This window comes from Mus caroli, chromosome 18 (assembly GCF_900094665.2).
Source record: "Mus caroli chromosome 18, CAROLI_EIJ_v1.1, whole genome shotgun sequence".
Lineage (NCBI taxonomy): Eukaryota > Metazoa > Chordata > Mammalia > Rodentia > Muridae > Mus > Mus caroli.
Genome location: NC_034587.1, coordinates 63,285,305 through 63,301,353, shown reverse-complemented (window position 1 = coordinate 63,301,353; position 16,049 = coordinate 63,285,305). Strand labels below are relative to the sequence as shown.

The window sequence follows — 16,049 nt, the reverse complement described above, 5'->3', positions numbered from 1 at the left end:
TTTGGTTTTTCGAGACAGGGTTTCTCTGTAGCCCTGGCTGTCCTGGAACTCACTCTGTAGACCAGGCTGGTCTCGAACTCAGAAATCTACCTGCCTCTTCCGAGTAACCGCCAAGATGGCCAAAGTGGAGCATAAGAAGAAGCGGACCTTCCGCAAGTTCACCTACGGTGGCATAGACCTCGACCAACTGCTCAACATGTCCTATGAGCAGCTGATGCAGCTGTACAGCGCCCGCCAGAGGCGGCGCCTGAACCGTGATCTTCGGCAGAAGCAAGTACTCACTGCTCAAGCGCTTGAGAAAGGCCAAGAAGGAGGTGCCACCCATGGAGAAGCCCCAGGTGGTGAAGACGCACCTGAGGGACATGATCGTCCTGCCCGAGATGGGGGGTAGCATGGTGGGTGTGTACAACGGCAAGACCTTCAAGCAGGTGGAGATCAAGCCAGAGATGATCGGCCACTACCTGGGCGAGTTCTCCATCACCTACAAACCCGTGAAGCACGGCCGGCCCGGGATCGGTGCCACCCACTCCTCCCGATTCATCCCCCTCAAGTAGCCGAGGCCAATAAAGACTGGTTTTGGTCCCTGGAAAAAAAAAAAAAAAAAGAAACAAGACTTTTCTATATGTGCCATAGATTGTGGTGTTGTTACGGTGCCTGAAAATCTCTTTCCTCCCCTCCCCAGGGCTGAGTCATTTGTTTTCTGCCTCTGCCCAGCCATAAATCATCATGTATTAACTATGTACAACAAACCCAGTTCTGCTCACCCCATTGATATTCATTTATGTATACAGTCGGTGGAAAGGCATGGAAATGAGCTATAGGCCTTTCGCTTCTTATGTTTGCTTATTAATTAGATTGGGACTTGGGGAAAGGGGATAAAGGTATTCAAAAGCTACTTGTTTTCTTTTGACTGAAGGAACAGCTGTTGAAAAAAATTAATAAATGGTAAGGTAAATGTAACTAACTGGAAGAGAAGAACAGCCCTAGGTATCTGGATACGTTGAACTAAGCTAGAATATGTGTGTATGTGCTGGAGATAATGAGCAAGCACAATTACTGAATGGGGGGGGGGTGTTCTACAGGGAGTTGTGGTGAGATGCTGATAAGAGGAGATGACATCATAGACTTGAAAAGATCAAAATGTGCCTTAAAGACAATGCAGAGCCTTTGTACATCATTGAGCAAAGATATACTAACTAGCCTAACTAGCCTATGCCAAAACTAACTAGCCTAAGCCAAGCAGGTTCCCACAGATCTGAAACCTCATCAGGAGCCTTCAACAACAGTGCAACAGTGAGCATGTGTGAGCCTCGTTTGGAGCACAGCCATGAGAAAGAAAAGTCAAAATGTAACTTTAAGTAGAAAATGTATAAAAGTTGATTCCAACCCAGTTGACTGGTGATAACACATGCTTTTAATTCCAGCATTTGGGAGGCAGAGGCTGAGTTCAGGTCCAGCCTGGTTTATAGAGTGGGTTACAGGCCATCCAAGGATACACAGAGATGAATGAATGAATGAATGAATGAATGAATGAATGATGCATGAATAGATAAATAAACAAATATTGATTTTATACTAAAACCCATAATATCTACATCCACAATTCAAGCTCTGGGGATGAGCACTGTGAGATACTAGACAGTACACACAGTGGGAGCAACCAGCCAATGGTTTCTCATCACATAAAACATCAAGTCTAGCTTCTTTGGCCTGCCAGTTTGTTTACAAAAGTCGACTTCAGTCTCCCTAAACTTCAGCTTCTCCAGTGTTTATTTAGTCACTGGTAGGCTCCCTACGGTGCTAGTTACTTATCTCTGGTTTTAATCCCTCCCAATCAATTCCTGTTTCAAATGTCCATCAACTATAGATTTAGGATCTACATGGACTCAATAGGTCATGTATACATGAGCGTGTGTGTGTGTGTGTGTGTGTCCATGAGTGTGTGTGTCCATGAGTGTGTGTCCATGAATGTGTGTGTGTACATAAGTATGTGTGTACATGAGTGTTTGTGTCCATGAGTGTGTGTGTGTGTGTTTGTCCATGAGTGTATGTGTATACATGAGTGCATGTGTATACATGAGTGTGTGTGTGTCCATGAGTGTGTGTGTGTCCATGAGTATGTGTGTGTGTCCATGAGTGTATGTGTATACATGAGTGGGTATGTATACATAAGTATGTGTGTGTACATGAGTGTGTGTGTATACATGAGTGGGTATGTATACATAAGTATGTGTGTGTACATGAGTGTGTGTGTGGTGAGTGACAATAATGACATGAGGGAAACAATGTATTATACATTAACAATAATAATTAAAAGAAGACATCATGAGATTGGCAGTGAGGAGGACACAGGAGTTATTTGAGGGCAGAGGGGAGGTTTGGAAACATTGTAAACATAGTATTTGTATATCAATTTCTTTTTTGTTTGTTTGTTTGGGTTGGGTTGGACTGGGTTTTTGTTTTGTTTTGTTTTGTTTTGTTTTGTTTTGTTTTGTTTTGTTTTTCAAGACATGGTTTCAATGTGTAGCCCTGGCTGTCCCAGGACTCATTCTGTAGACCAGACTGGCCTCAAACTCAAGAGACTCACCTACCACTACCTCCTGAATGCTGGCATTAGACACCTGTACCACCACTGCCCAGCCATGAAATTATTTGATTTAAAAAAATGAATAAATAAAAATGTATCTGATTTAGATACCAAGATACAAGAGAGTTTATTGTCAGTGGTTAATACTCAACATGCTGTCATCTCTGCCTGCCTAGTCATCTGCAGAGTCCATCAGTATGTCCAATGCCCGCCAGCACTGAGAGCTACCTTCCCCACTCAAAGCTCTCTTCTGCTCTCTTGTCTGAAGCATAGCTCCTTCTCTTATGCAAACCAAATGAACTAATGCTTCCATAATTATCTCTTATTTAACATTAATAGTTTAATTCTATACACTAAGTCTCTGGGAATGTCACTAAAAACAGAAGGTTAAGGAGATGGCTCAGTGGGTAAAGTATCTGGTGTTCAAGGCTTTAGACTTGAGTTCTGATCCAAAGAATGTGAAGTCTCTCTGACATGGCTGCCTGAACAAGGACAGCACCAATATGCACGTAAGCATGGGAAAAGGAACGTTTAGGAGGCCTCCAACCTTCACAAAGAACTGCAGACAGCTAAAGGATGCTGACATCAACAGAAACAGCTTCCCCAGGGAAGAACACACCAATTGATTATCCAATACCAAATCTCCAGCCCTGAAAACATACATACAAGTAACATTATGCAGAGTGAGCAAGTTGTCTTTATGTAGATAGGAATCGAATATACTTATATAGAAACAAAGGGTGAAAAGGCCTTGAATTTTAAAGAGAGGAAGAGGGGGTGTACTTGGAAGGATGTGGAAGGGAGAAAGAGAAGTGGGGAATAATGTAATTATACCCTCAATTTTTAATTCCTTTTTTAAAGGCCAGGTATGTCTATAATCCCAGTGCTAGGACAAGATGGAAATGCAGATCTTTGGGGATTGGTACTCAGCCAATATAGCCAAAACAGCAAGCTCCAGGTTCAGTGAGAAACCATCTCAGATAGAGAGATGATTGATTGATAGATAGATAGATAGATAGATAGATAGATAGATAGATAGATAGGATAAGGAGCAATAGAGGAAGATACTCAACACCATCCTCTAGCATCCACACAGGCAAACACATACACACTCACACACACACACACAAACCACAACCCATAGGCACTCCCTGGAAACCCTCTGTTCCTGTCAGCCAGAGAATCAGGTAGATGATCTTCACTCTCCCTCCAGTCCTCCAATCCCTCAGTCTTATCCCTAGCTCTGTAGCAGGCCACCTGCTGCAGTCTTCTCTTCCTCGCTGCCCCTATTGCCAGATCAAGCAGAATGTTTCCTACGGGTCTCCACCCTTACCCCATCCCTCTGTCTCCACTGCCAACTCCTGCAGGCACTCCCTGGAAACCTGCCAGCCACGCTAACCAAGGAGCCAAGGAGGGGATCTTACTTCTCCTTCCTGTCCCCCAATTCCAACCCCCTCTCCTGTCTTAGCACCAGCTTTGTGGCAGATTACCTGCTGTGGCCTCTCCTTCCTCTCTGCCCCCATTCCCAGGGGACTAAACAGATCCTAGTAACAGACCCAGCTTTTTTCCTTCCTGTGGGCCCCTTCACACACACCTTCAGGCCATCCCCAGTCCTTTGTGTCATCTCCCAATACCTAGAAACACTATCTATTCAGGACCCCCCAAAGGCCACACACGGCAGGATCTCAGAAGCACTCCTTATCAGGCAACCCAAAGCATCACACTCTCCTAAGAACCAGAAGCAGCGACCAAAACCAAGAAATGAAACATCTACCCAACAAATGCAAGAGCAGGTATAAACACCTAGAATTACAACTACCTGAAACCCAGATACCTAGCTACCAGTGTAAAAGTATAATCAAGAGGCTATGGCAAGATGGTGGACAAAGAGAAAAAAGAAGAAAGAAAGCATCTTGGACCTGTCTACATAAGTAATTTGACAAGACCATCTACATGAAGTTCCAGGGTGGCTGAGAACCCAGCGGGATCCTGAAAGGGTTTGACCCACCGCGCAACCTGGTGCTGGATGGAACCATTGCGCATGTGCGAGATTCCAACAAGCAATACAAGCTGATAGAGGACACACGGCAGCCGGGGCTTATAGTGTGTGATGGCACCTCAGTACCGCTCATCTGCCCTCATGACAGCATGGAGGCCGTCCCTAACCCCTTCGTGCAGCAGCAGAACATTTAGCAGCTGATGGAGGGCAACCTGGCCTCCACAGTGTTAACTTCTGTTTGGTGTTTTGTTTGGTCTTGTTGTTTGGGGATTTGTTTTGTTTTTAATAAAATTGCTCACTTAAGAAAAAATACAATCAATAACAGTCAAGATAATATGTCTCCGCTAAAGCCTAACAACTCTCCTCCAGTGGTCCTTAGAAATACAGTATAGCTAAAGCATGAGACAAGATCTTTAAAATACTCTATTATGATACTCTCAAGGTTCTTAAAAGAGATAGAAAAAAAATCCATTAATGAAATCTAGGAAAACATAAACAGTGGATGAAATGAAGAAAACGGTCCTGTAGTCCCTGAACAGCGCCCCCACGAGGTCAAAGTGGCAGTCCCTCCTTCCAACCCAATACTACCACGGGAGCTGTCAAAATGACTGCATCTCCTCAGCCAGCTGCTGTCCAGTAGTGCCATGGGAGCTGTCCATGGTGGCAATACATGCTTCCCCACCTCAGCCTGCTGCTGTCATGAGGTACTGTCACAGGAACCGTCCACAGCACCTTCTTTCCTGCCTCAGCCTACGGACCTCATGAAACGCCACCACAGGAGCTGTCCTGTAGGAGCTTATCCACAGTGGTGACACCTCCTCTTCAGCCACCCTCAGCAGCTCAGCAGTGATGGTGCCTCAGCCAAAACTGCCTGCAACTGGAAAGGTCTTCCCATCTTAACCCATGAGCCAGATGCCTAGGAAGTGTGGGAGGGGGGGGTCGGGGGGGGGAGCGGTGAAAAAAAAACACCAATCCCTGAGCAGGAAAACCCACCAATCCCTAGACTTCCCACGGGGTGGGGGGTGGGGGCGGACACCAATTCTGAGCACAAAACCTACCAATCCCTGAGCTCTCCAAGCTCAGGACTTTAAATCCCACCAATCCTAACTCTAGAAATCTCTGACCTGAGAAGCTCCACCCCCTAAGAAATCCTATATAAGCCTTTCCTTTTATCCACTTCCCTGGGAGCAGGGACAGCCAACCCTGGATTCATCCCTCCACACTCTGAACCCTCCAATAAATCTTTTATGAGATTTGCTGCTTCATTGGAAGAAGCCAAGAAGCAATGAAGAAAAGGGAAGAAGCAAAGAAGTGGAGCAGGGCTAAGACTCCTGAGCCCCTCAGCTCAGCTGGGGATCCCCTCCCCTGGGAGCTGTCATGTTTCTTCTGAGGAGCCTTCTTGTCAGAGCTCTGTGGTTCCTGGGATCTCATGTCTCCTTCCATTGTGACACTGTCCTACCTCAGAGCTGTGTGGTACCTGAGCCTCTATATCTTAGGATGCCGCCGTTCTCCTCTCACAGCTATGTGGTTCCTGGACTTCTGAGTCCCAGGATAGCCTTCCATCTGAGCAGGAACACTTACAAGTTCAAGACATGAAAGTGGAAATAGAACCAATCAAGAAAAATGAGCAAAAACTGGAAATTTAGGAACATAACAGGAACCTCTGAGGCAAGCCTCACCAACAGAATACAAGAGATGGAAGACAGAATCTCTGACATTGAAGATAATATAGAAGAAATGGATACCCCAGACCTAGGTCAAAGAAGATATTAGGTCTAAAAAAACAACTTCCAGAAACCTGGGACTCTATGAAAAGACCAAATCCAAGAATTATAGTAATGAAGAAGGAGAAGAAACCTAGGACAAAGGCACAGAAAATAGTTTCAAAAAATCATAGAAGAAAACTCCTCTAACCTAAAAAGAAGAGATGATTATCAAGGTACAAGAAGCACCCAGAATATCAAATACCCAAAAAGAAATTCTCTATGACACGCAATAATCAAAACACAAGATATACATAACAAAGAAAGAATTTTAAAGACCACAAGTGGAAAAGACCAAGTAACATATGAAAGCACCTATTAGAATAACACCTGACTTTTCAATGGAGACTCTAAATGCCAGAAGGGTCTGGATAGAGGCTCTATGAACCCTACAAGACCACAGATACAGCTCAGATACACAGAACGACTTTCCATCACAATAGATAAAGAAAGACATTCTATGATAAAACCAAATTTAAGCAGTATCTATCTACAAATCCAGCTCTACAGAAGGCACTAGAAGGAAAACTTCAATCTCGAGAAGCTAACAACACTCAAGAAAAGACAGAAAATAATAATCTCAGATAAAACCCACACTGCAACAACAAAATAATGGACATCAGCAAGATTAAAGGAGATTAAAGGAATGCACCACCGCTGCCCAGCTTGGATATGTATTTTAACATAATTGATTTTAATAACTAAAAAATTGTATTGATAGCACAGACCCTTTAACGCAGTGTGCATCTAATAATCCCTATTGCTAATATCTTACACAGTGTGAGAGCATTTTTAACTAATCAATATTGACACATTATTATTGATTAAAATCCATGCTTGATTTGGAATACCTGTTTTTCCATAATGCTCTTTGTCCCTCCTACAAGGCTGTCCAGATTACAGTGCCTCCTGTCATCATGTTCGTCCTGGGCATAAGTCTCCAACTCCCTTGCTGTGGATGGTCTTGGCCATCTTGAAGATGGCTAGTCTGATGACGTCGTATGAGCTATCCTTTAACCAGGATTTGTCTGATGCTATTCTCATGATTAGACTCAGGCTGTGTGCTTGGGGAGAGAAGAGTGCAGAGACAAAGTCTGCTCTTACCTCTGCGTAAAGGATGTAGCTGTAGGCTTAATACTCCTTAGATGCTGTTGATCTTGGTGACCTAGCTAAAAGTTGTTTATCGGGTTTCTCCACAGTGAACTTTCCCAGCTTTTTCATCTTTCTGCTCTGATCCCTTCCGTTATCACACTTGAGACACACTTGAGGAATGGGGAGGATTCCTGATCGATATCTGTCTGTGAGCCTTACACCTCCATGTTTATAGCCAGGTGCTGCTCCCACAACTCTGTCTTTCCCGACCTGACGACTTTGCTATAAGACTTAACATACATTTTATGACAAACTAGCATGTGATGTTTGAGCTCACTAAGAAGCAGGCTTTGGACCACTGTTACCCCACCATTACCATTTCAACCCCAGCTGTGTTTGTCTCAAAGTGTCCTGCAAGTGCCGCTGTCTGAAGATGAGCTGGACTCCCTAACTCATCTCATGACAGAGAAGAAAAAGAATATCAAAACAATTGAGAAATAAAAACATTTCCTTACAATTAGCTAAAAAGTAAAGTCTTTCTAATTATGCTTGCTAGTGTTTATCATGTAATATAAAGCGCCTGCAACAGGAAAGCAGAACTGGAAATTCAGCCATGGTGAAGAGGACCTTCTCACCTGGGATCTCCAGCTGCCTCAACTTCCCCATTTTGTTTCTTCTGGGTGTCCTGGGTGCCCAATTGGTGACATTGTCTGTATCTGTTATTATTTATTCTTCCACTTGAAAGCCTCACTTAAGGGGACAACTCTGCTATGCCCATGACTCTTTCTACCCGGAACTCCAGCTACCTGCCTTAATGGGGCTTCCCCAGTCATTTCTGCTGAATGTTTTTGAACACCCAATTTGATGATGTTTTGCTATGTCTGTGTCTATTTAACACTTGCTATTTTTCTTTCCCCCTTGACTTGCTATATACTTCATACTCACTTAGTCTCATAGATCATTTCCCAGGCCATACAGAAACCTCAAATAATGTGTTAACTAAAACTAACCCTCCATCGAGAGAGAGAAAGAGAGAGAGAGAGAGAGAGAGAAAGAGAGAGAGAGAAAGAAAGAAACTCTAAGCATGGCACACTGAAACGTGCCTATAATACCAGCACTTGGAATGTGGATCAGGAGTTCAGAGCAGGACTCTGTGGATAGCAAGCTCAAGGCCAACCTGGACTACATCAGACCTAGTCTCAGAAAGAAGAAGAAAAATGAAAAAAAAATCAGGAGGAAAAGGAAGAGCTGAAGGAGGGGAACAGAAAAAGTAGGAAGGACTGGAAAAGGGAGAGGGAGAAGAGAGCTATGTTCCACCCCCCTTGAAGGGGACGATCTACATGTATTGGCTGGGGTTTGGAAGTAAGGATAGCACTAGTTATGCCTACATTTCCCTCTTCTCATTATAAGATCCCCACCCCTTCATCTCCGGCTCTAGCACAGTCATCTATATTGAATTTGCGCTCACTGACCATCTGGCATCAAAAGCCCCATCCTAGACTTCTCCCCTAATGGTTCCACAGACAACTCTGAGACCCTGCAAGTTCAGCCATTAGCTATCCAGCTCTTTCTGTTAACATTCCATTCCATCTAGAATCTTCTACTAAGGAAATATTCTTGTTGTTCTTCTCCCTGGTCTCACATCTGACCTTATCCTAAAAGGAAATCATTTTGATCAACACCCTGCTGTCTCCTGTCTGTCCTTCTTACTTAACGCCAATAAATGTCTCCTTAGACACAATGTAGGGGTGGTGAGAACTCCACACCTTATTTCAGCGCGTTCCCAGGAATGAGTTCTCTCCCTTGTAGTTCTTGCCAATGTCTGATTACCCCCCAGTTTCCATTGACTTCCTGCTGATTCCTGGACTCCCATCTGGTAACTGAGAAGCACCTCCCACCTGCTGCTGGGAGCCAGCAGTGACATTAAGTTTCTGGCCATTGGTCATGCCAAGTTTAATATCCTCAGCACAGCAAGTGATGAATGTCTTGAGATGTTTTATAGGCAGTTCAGCAGTTGTGTAGAAGTTCTTTAAAATGTAAGGACAAAACAAAACGATTCTTATCCTCACACCATCCAATTTAACTTCCCTCTAACATAAAAATGTTATCTATAAAGTTCTGGGTGATATGAGAAATTCATTTCCTCACTCATAAGAGGCTCTTCTATTTCGTGGAGAGGCTTATATATCATCAGTGTCTTCATGGAAGTAGCTCGAAAGGGCATTAAACTGTTAAAAAGAAATGCCAAGTGTTCATTTGTGATGAGACATCACAAGTCCAGTCCATCTGGAGCTTATTAAAACCATGACTCCTGCTCTGGTTAGTCTCACTCAGCTTGACTCAAACTAGAGTTATCTGAAAGGAGAGAACCTTAATTGAGAAAAAAGCCACCGCAAGATCCAGCTATGAGGCATTTTCTTAATTAGTTATTGATGGAGGAGGGCCCAGCCCACTGTGGTTGGCTCTATCTCTGGGCTGGTGGTCCTGGGTTCAATAAGAAAGCAGACTAAGCAAGCCATGAGGAGAAACCAGTAAGCAGCGCCCTTCCATGGCCTCTGCATCAGCTCCGCCCCCACTTGCTTTTGGTTATCGTATTTCATGGCAGCAATAGTAACCCTAAGACAACTCCTGAGGATCATGGTGATGCATGTCTCCAGTCCCAGCATCCCAGAAGCTGACAGAGCACCACTGCTACCGTGGTGAGATCAGCTAGTTTAACACAGGCCGCAGCTACAAGACAAGACACTATCTCAAAGACATCAAACCGTGGCTGTGCCATCAATTGGTGCTGGTCAGAGAAGCTTCTTTTGGTAGTGGTCATGGCAACAACAATGGCTCATTCGTGGTCAAAGTGATGAGAATAAGTGACCGTTGTGTGCTGGGTCATGAGTGGAACATCCGTATCATGCCTCTGCAGCTTAGGGAACGTCAAGGAATAAGGGGCAGAGAGAAGGCAAGAGCTAGAGGAATGGAGGGGGCCATGTGGAAGGCTGACCCACAGGAAGGATGTGCCACTGTGTCCAACTCACAGCAGCTCTGGTTATCTGCATAAGGTCTGTACAAGACCAGGCCAGTCAATATTGTGTTGGAGAACAGCCTCACCATTCCCTGACTCATTGGATGATCAGAAAAAAGGACACAGATGGAGAAGAGGGACTAGTTGTGAGAATGAGATTGAAGACCGTGGGAGGAGACAAGAGAAAGTAACAAGGAATGAATGAAATGCATTATGTGCAAGTATAAATTTGTTGTATATGAAAGTTGTTATTAAGTATAGTGAATATATGCTAATGAGAAGCATTTTTATTATTAATCTTTTTTTTTCATTTTCATCTCAAATGATATCCTCCTTCCCAGTTACCCCTCCAGAATCCCCCCATCCCATCCCTCCTCTCTCCCCCTCCCCTTTGCCTCTATGAGGGTGCTCCTCCACCTACTCACCCACTCCCACCTCACCTCACCACTCTAGCATCCCCCAGGCTGGAGCATTAAGCCTCCACAGGACCAAGGGCCTCCCTTCCCATTGATGTCAGCTAAGGCCATCCTCTGCTACATAGGTATCTAGAGATATGGATCCCTCTTTGGTTAGTGGTTTAGTTAGTCCCTGGGAGCTCTGGGTGATCCAGTTAGTTGATATTCTTCCTTTGAGGTTGCAATCCCCTTCAGGTGCTTCAGTCCTTCCCCTAGCTCTTCTATTGGGGTTCCTGGGCTCAGTGTGATGGTTGGCTATGAGTATCTGCATCTGCATTGGTCAGGTGCTGGTAGAGCCTCTCAGGGAACAGCCATACCAGACTCCTGTCAGCAAGCACTTCTTGGCATCAGCACTAGTGTTGGGGTTTGGGGTTTGCAGATGAGATGGATCCCTAGGTGAGGCAGTCTCTGGGTGGCCTTTCCTATGAGAAGCATTTTTAAAGGGCTGGGAATGTAATTCGCTGGCAGAGCACTTGCCTAACATGTGCAAAGCCCTACCTTCAATTCCCAGCAAAAACATAACTAAATGGGTTCTCCAAACCTAGCCATTCTCATTTGTTGATTTGTTCCTTGAAAAATATTTCTTGGTGTATGCAAACTACCCAGCCATTCCTGTAGTATTGAGGGTGGGGAACAGGATCTCACTGTGTAGCCCTGGCTGGCCTAGAACTCACAGAAACTTACCTGCCTATGTCCCCTCTTCCAGTGCTTAAAGGTGCCGTCACCCTGGCCAGCCTTGTCTTGGGTCTTGCTCCACTTGCACCAACACAACTTTCTACTCTCATGATGATTTTCTAGTTTTCCTCAATGAATATTCGATACTGGCATTAAAATAAGAAGACCATCCAGGTGCTGTGGGTGGTGCACTCCTGTGACCCCAGCACTTGGGAGATGGAGCCAAGCAGGATCAGGAGGAGTTCAAGGCCAGCCTCACCACCTTAGTCCACATGAGACCCTGTCTCAAAGAAGAGAGCCAAAGGAGGATGAAATCAAAACAAGTAATTCGGTGCATAATTATATTTTCCTCCAAATATCACCATGCATTAAAAATAAGCAGTGTCTTAAATTGTACATAACTTACATCTTCATATTTAAGAATGAAATTAACTTGCTAACATATCCTTTTCTGTATTTCACGTTGTCATTAAAGTCAGTTTTTTTTAGAGTAAAATCACTGGCATAAAGGGTAATCAAAACTTTAAGGCTCTGGCCCGATGAGGTGGCTCAGCAGTGTTTGCTGCCAAACCTCATGACCTGAATTCTATCCTAGGGGCTGATATGGTGGGAGAAGAGAAGAGATGCCCACAAGTTGACCCCTGACTTACACACCTACAGTCTCACACACACACACACATACACACACACATACACACACACACACACACACATACACACACACACATACACACACACACACACACACATACAGAGAGAGAGAGAGAGAGAGAGAGAATGATAATTTAAAAAAATTAAGGTTTGATGCAACTAGTCAGCATTAGATGCCTTTGAGTCGAAATTATAAATATTTATAAGTTTCTTTAATAAATATCATAGTATTATGAGCTTAAAGTTAAGTAAAGGTTTGGGGGGAAGTGTAATGAGCTGGTTTAAGAGAAGTTCTTAGTAATAGCTTTTGGCTGGCCACGAACTCATGGAGTTCCGTCTGCCTCGACTTCCCAAGTGCTAAGATGAAAGGTGAGCGCCACCACACCCAGACAAGGTTGAATAAAGTTTAAAGATGGGGTGGAAAAACTCACTTACAAACTCAGTACTATAGAGATCTTAATTCCCTGCTTTAATACTTCTCTTTGGAATGTCAGCAAATGATGGCCTCCTACAACATGAGCTGAACCTAGAGCCTCAAACATGCTAAGCTAAGCTGTCCCAAGCATCAACCTACCTGTAAACCAAGATCTGCACTTTCAAGCCCAGAGAACACAGGCAAAAACAAATGTGTGAAACAAGTGATGCTAACATGATCAGAGGTCAGGGCATGGAGCTGTGTGAGCGACTACAAGTAAAAGGGAAGGTGAGCCATGGCCTACCGGAGGAATGTCACACAACTCACTCTCTCTCTCTCTCTCTCTCTCTCTCTCAGCTTTGTGCTTCTGAAATGTTCCCTCTTTCCATGCTGAACTTAAATGACAATTTTAACTGGGTTCAGCTGAGGGAAGCCCAACAGGATAATCCGTCGTTCTTGTTTTCTAGTCAAGCTAAGAATGACCTTTTAAATGTGTGTTACCGACAGTGATTACACACGCTCCCTGATATTTACGACTGCAGTTTTTCATACTTGTATTTATCCAATGAAATGCTTAATCACCAAGAAGTAGTAAGAAAGAGGCTCAAATTTAATATTTAGTGGATTTGCTCCATGTTTTTATAAAACGCAGCAGTCAAATAGATTAGCTAAAGGCCCGTTGCAATGTGTCACACTTCCAAGAGCTTGCACCCCACATTAGAATGGCTTTGGCTCACACAGGGAAACCATATGTAGTTTGTAATTTGAACAGTGGTGCCCTAACTTATATTAAAAAGGCACATTCCCCACCCCCATTTAATAAATTCCACTCTCAAAATTAAAATGTTTATATGTGAGGTTTTAAGCCTACCTCTAATGATTGTGTTAACACACCTAGTGAGAGAGAAAGTGCTATTCCTGAAATCTCAGTAACTAGTACCTAATACGCTCTAGAACTGGGTAAGTACTTCAAAATACTCTGTTATGTGCCAAAAACATAGCGCGCTCTCTCTCTCTCTCTCTCTCTCTCTCTCTCTCTCTCTCTCTCTCTCGTGCGTGTGCGTGTGTATGTGTGTGTGTGTGTTTATACACATGTGCATGCAGATGTCAGAAGACAATGTGCAAGAGTCAGTTCTCTCCTTCTACGTGTGGGTCCTAGGGATTGAACTTAGGACATCCAGCTTGGTAGCAAGTGCCTTTATCCACTGAGCCATCTTGCTACCCCCAGTGTTTGTTTTCTCAGTGAGCATGAACACAATTTCAATAACTATCCAGGACTCTCATTTCAGCATGACCATGAATGTTTCTGGGACTGTGTTCATTTGCATATCCAGAATGCTAAACTTCATATATACAGTAAGGAAAGTTTTTCTATATTTTGGATTTTTGTTTCTAATTAATTTTAAATATTAATTTAATTATTGGTTATTAATTTAATTATTAGTTATTAATATATTAGTAATTAATATAATTTAACTAATTAATATTCTTCCTGTGCTTTGTTCGCAATAATAAAAAATGCGAAAAACCCAGCCCCTAGAGGTGTTGCAGGTGTGGCTGCTGTGTCACATGTGTGTCAGTAGGTGGCAGAGAGGAGAGAGGCTACGTCTACACACAATGTTCTGACCTAACCTAACATTCCCTGACAAAAAGCAAGCCTGACACTAAGTGAGGGATCATGGGGCCCAGTCAGGAAGCTAGCCTGATATGACCACCGGTCCAGCACCACACAGGTCTACAGGGGCAGGCCATGCCCATGATGACCCCTGCCTGGTGCCATAATGCACTAGGGGGCATAGCACACCTGAGACCACTCCTGAGAGGACCCCAGACACTCAGAGACCTTGGGCACCAGTAAGTATGGTGGAGAAATGGAAGAGAAAGAGAAACAGAAGGGTGTGGGAACAATGGAGAGAGGCAGACCTGGAGACCTGAGGATAGTGAAGAACAGCCTGGTGTGAGTAGCCAGCAATCCCATCTGGGACCATAGCCTTTGCAGCCAACAGGGGTCACATCTGAGTCCAAACCCCCATGGGAGCAGGGGACTGTTACCAACCGGGCAATGTTCCTGGTCTGGGCTGCTGCCCAGGGACATATTAATGTCTGAGGGCTGTGCAGAACTAGCCCCACCCCTCACATGGGCATCATGGAAGAGCTGTCCCTAGGGGCTTGAGAGCAGAAGAGCTGATCCCTTCCCCTATCCAGCCACAGTACTCGACTCAGGGGAGAAGCCCCACACATTGTGGAAATTGAGGGTGAGCTGGCCCCAAAGATAGTGACCATAAGAGAGATGCCTTACACTCATCTCCTGAGCTGTGGCTTGCACAAGGGAGAGATACCACTGGGGCCAGGAGGGAGACCAGGCCCTGAAGTCATGAAAGCTGGAAAGCTGGCCCTTTCCCTTACCACCTCCAGCACTGGAGAGAACAGGTCTACACCTCACCTGGGCAGCAGAGCAGAGCTGATTCTGGTAGCAGGGTCATAGGTAAGATGACCCTGAGGGCATGAACCTAGGAGAGCTGGACCTGCCACTTGTTTGCTGTGTAGTAACATGGGCAAAGGAGAGCTGCCCCCACACACATACACACAGCCCCACCCCTTGCCAGCTATACCAGGCAGGACAGCTGGCCCAAAGTCATCACAGTGGGAGATCTGACCCTGTCCCTCACCAGCTGTAACACTTGGGAGAACAGGCCCTGCACCTCAGCTGGGCAGCAGGGTAGCGCTAGCCCTGGTTCGTAGGTTGTGGGTGAGCCTACCTGAGGACATGGGAGTGAGAGAGACAGAGGGCTGACCAACTCAGATTCCTCTAGGTTCAGATCCAGAGCTTTGAATGGGCTCACCCCAAAATCTACCCCATCAATGAACTGCTGGAATGCAGGAAGGGGCTGGTCCTACAGATCCAAAAACCACAGGATTTCCATAATACAAGGCAACAACTGAATATCCAAGAAGGGTCCCAGTGAGGTTCCAGTATTGAAAGACAAGCAGAAGCCAGAGGCCTGGTACCAAGCCAGTGAGCCGTTGAAATGACCAAAGACCTCCACATAAGACCAGAGACACTGAAATTAATAGAGGAGAAAGTAGGGAAAAGTCTCAGAGATATGGGCACAGGGGAAAAATTCCTAAACAGATCAGCAATGGCTTGTGCTGAAAGATCAAGAATTGACAAATGGGACCTCATAAAATTGCAAAGCTTCTGTAAGGCAAAAGACACCGTCAATAAGACAAAAAGGCCACCAATAGATTGGGAAAGGATTTTTACCAATCCTAAATCTGATAGGGGACTAATATCCAATATATACAAAGAGCTCAAGAAGCTAGACTCCAGAAATTCAAATAACCCCATTAAAAAATGGGGTTCATATTAAAAAATGGGGTTCAGAGCTAAACAAA

General features: G+C 44.6%; 3 pseudogenes; all 3 read left to right on the top strand.

Moving 5' to 3' along the window:
- The first annotated feature begins 115 nt into the window (after positions 1-115).
- LOC110284986 lies at positions 116-604 on the top strand (annotated as a pseudogene).
- A 3,851-nt stretch (positions 605-4,455) lies between these two features.
- On the top strand, positions 4,456-4,780 carry LOC110284550 (annotated as a pseudogene).
- A 9,402-nt stretch (positions 4,781-14,182) lies between these two features.
- On the top strand, positions 14,183-14,293 carry LOC115029911 (annotated as a pseudogene).
- Positions 14,294-16,049: the final 1,756 nt, after the last annotated feature.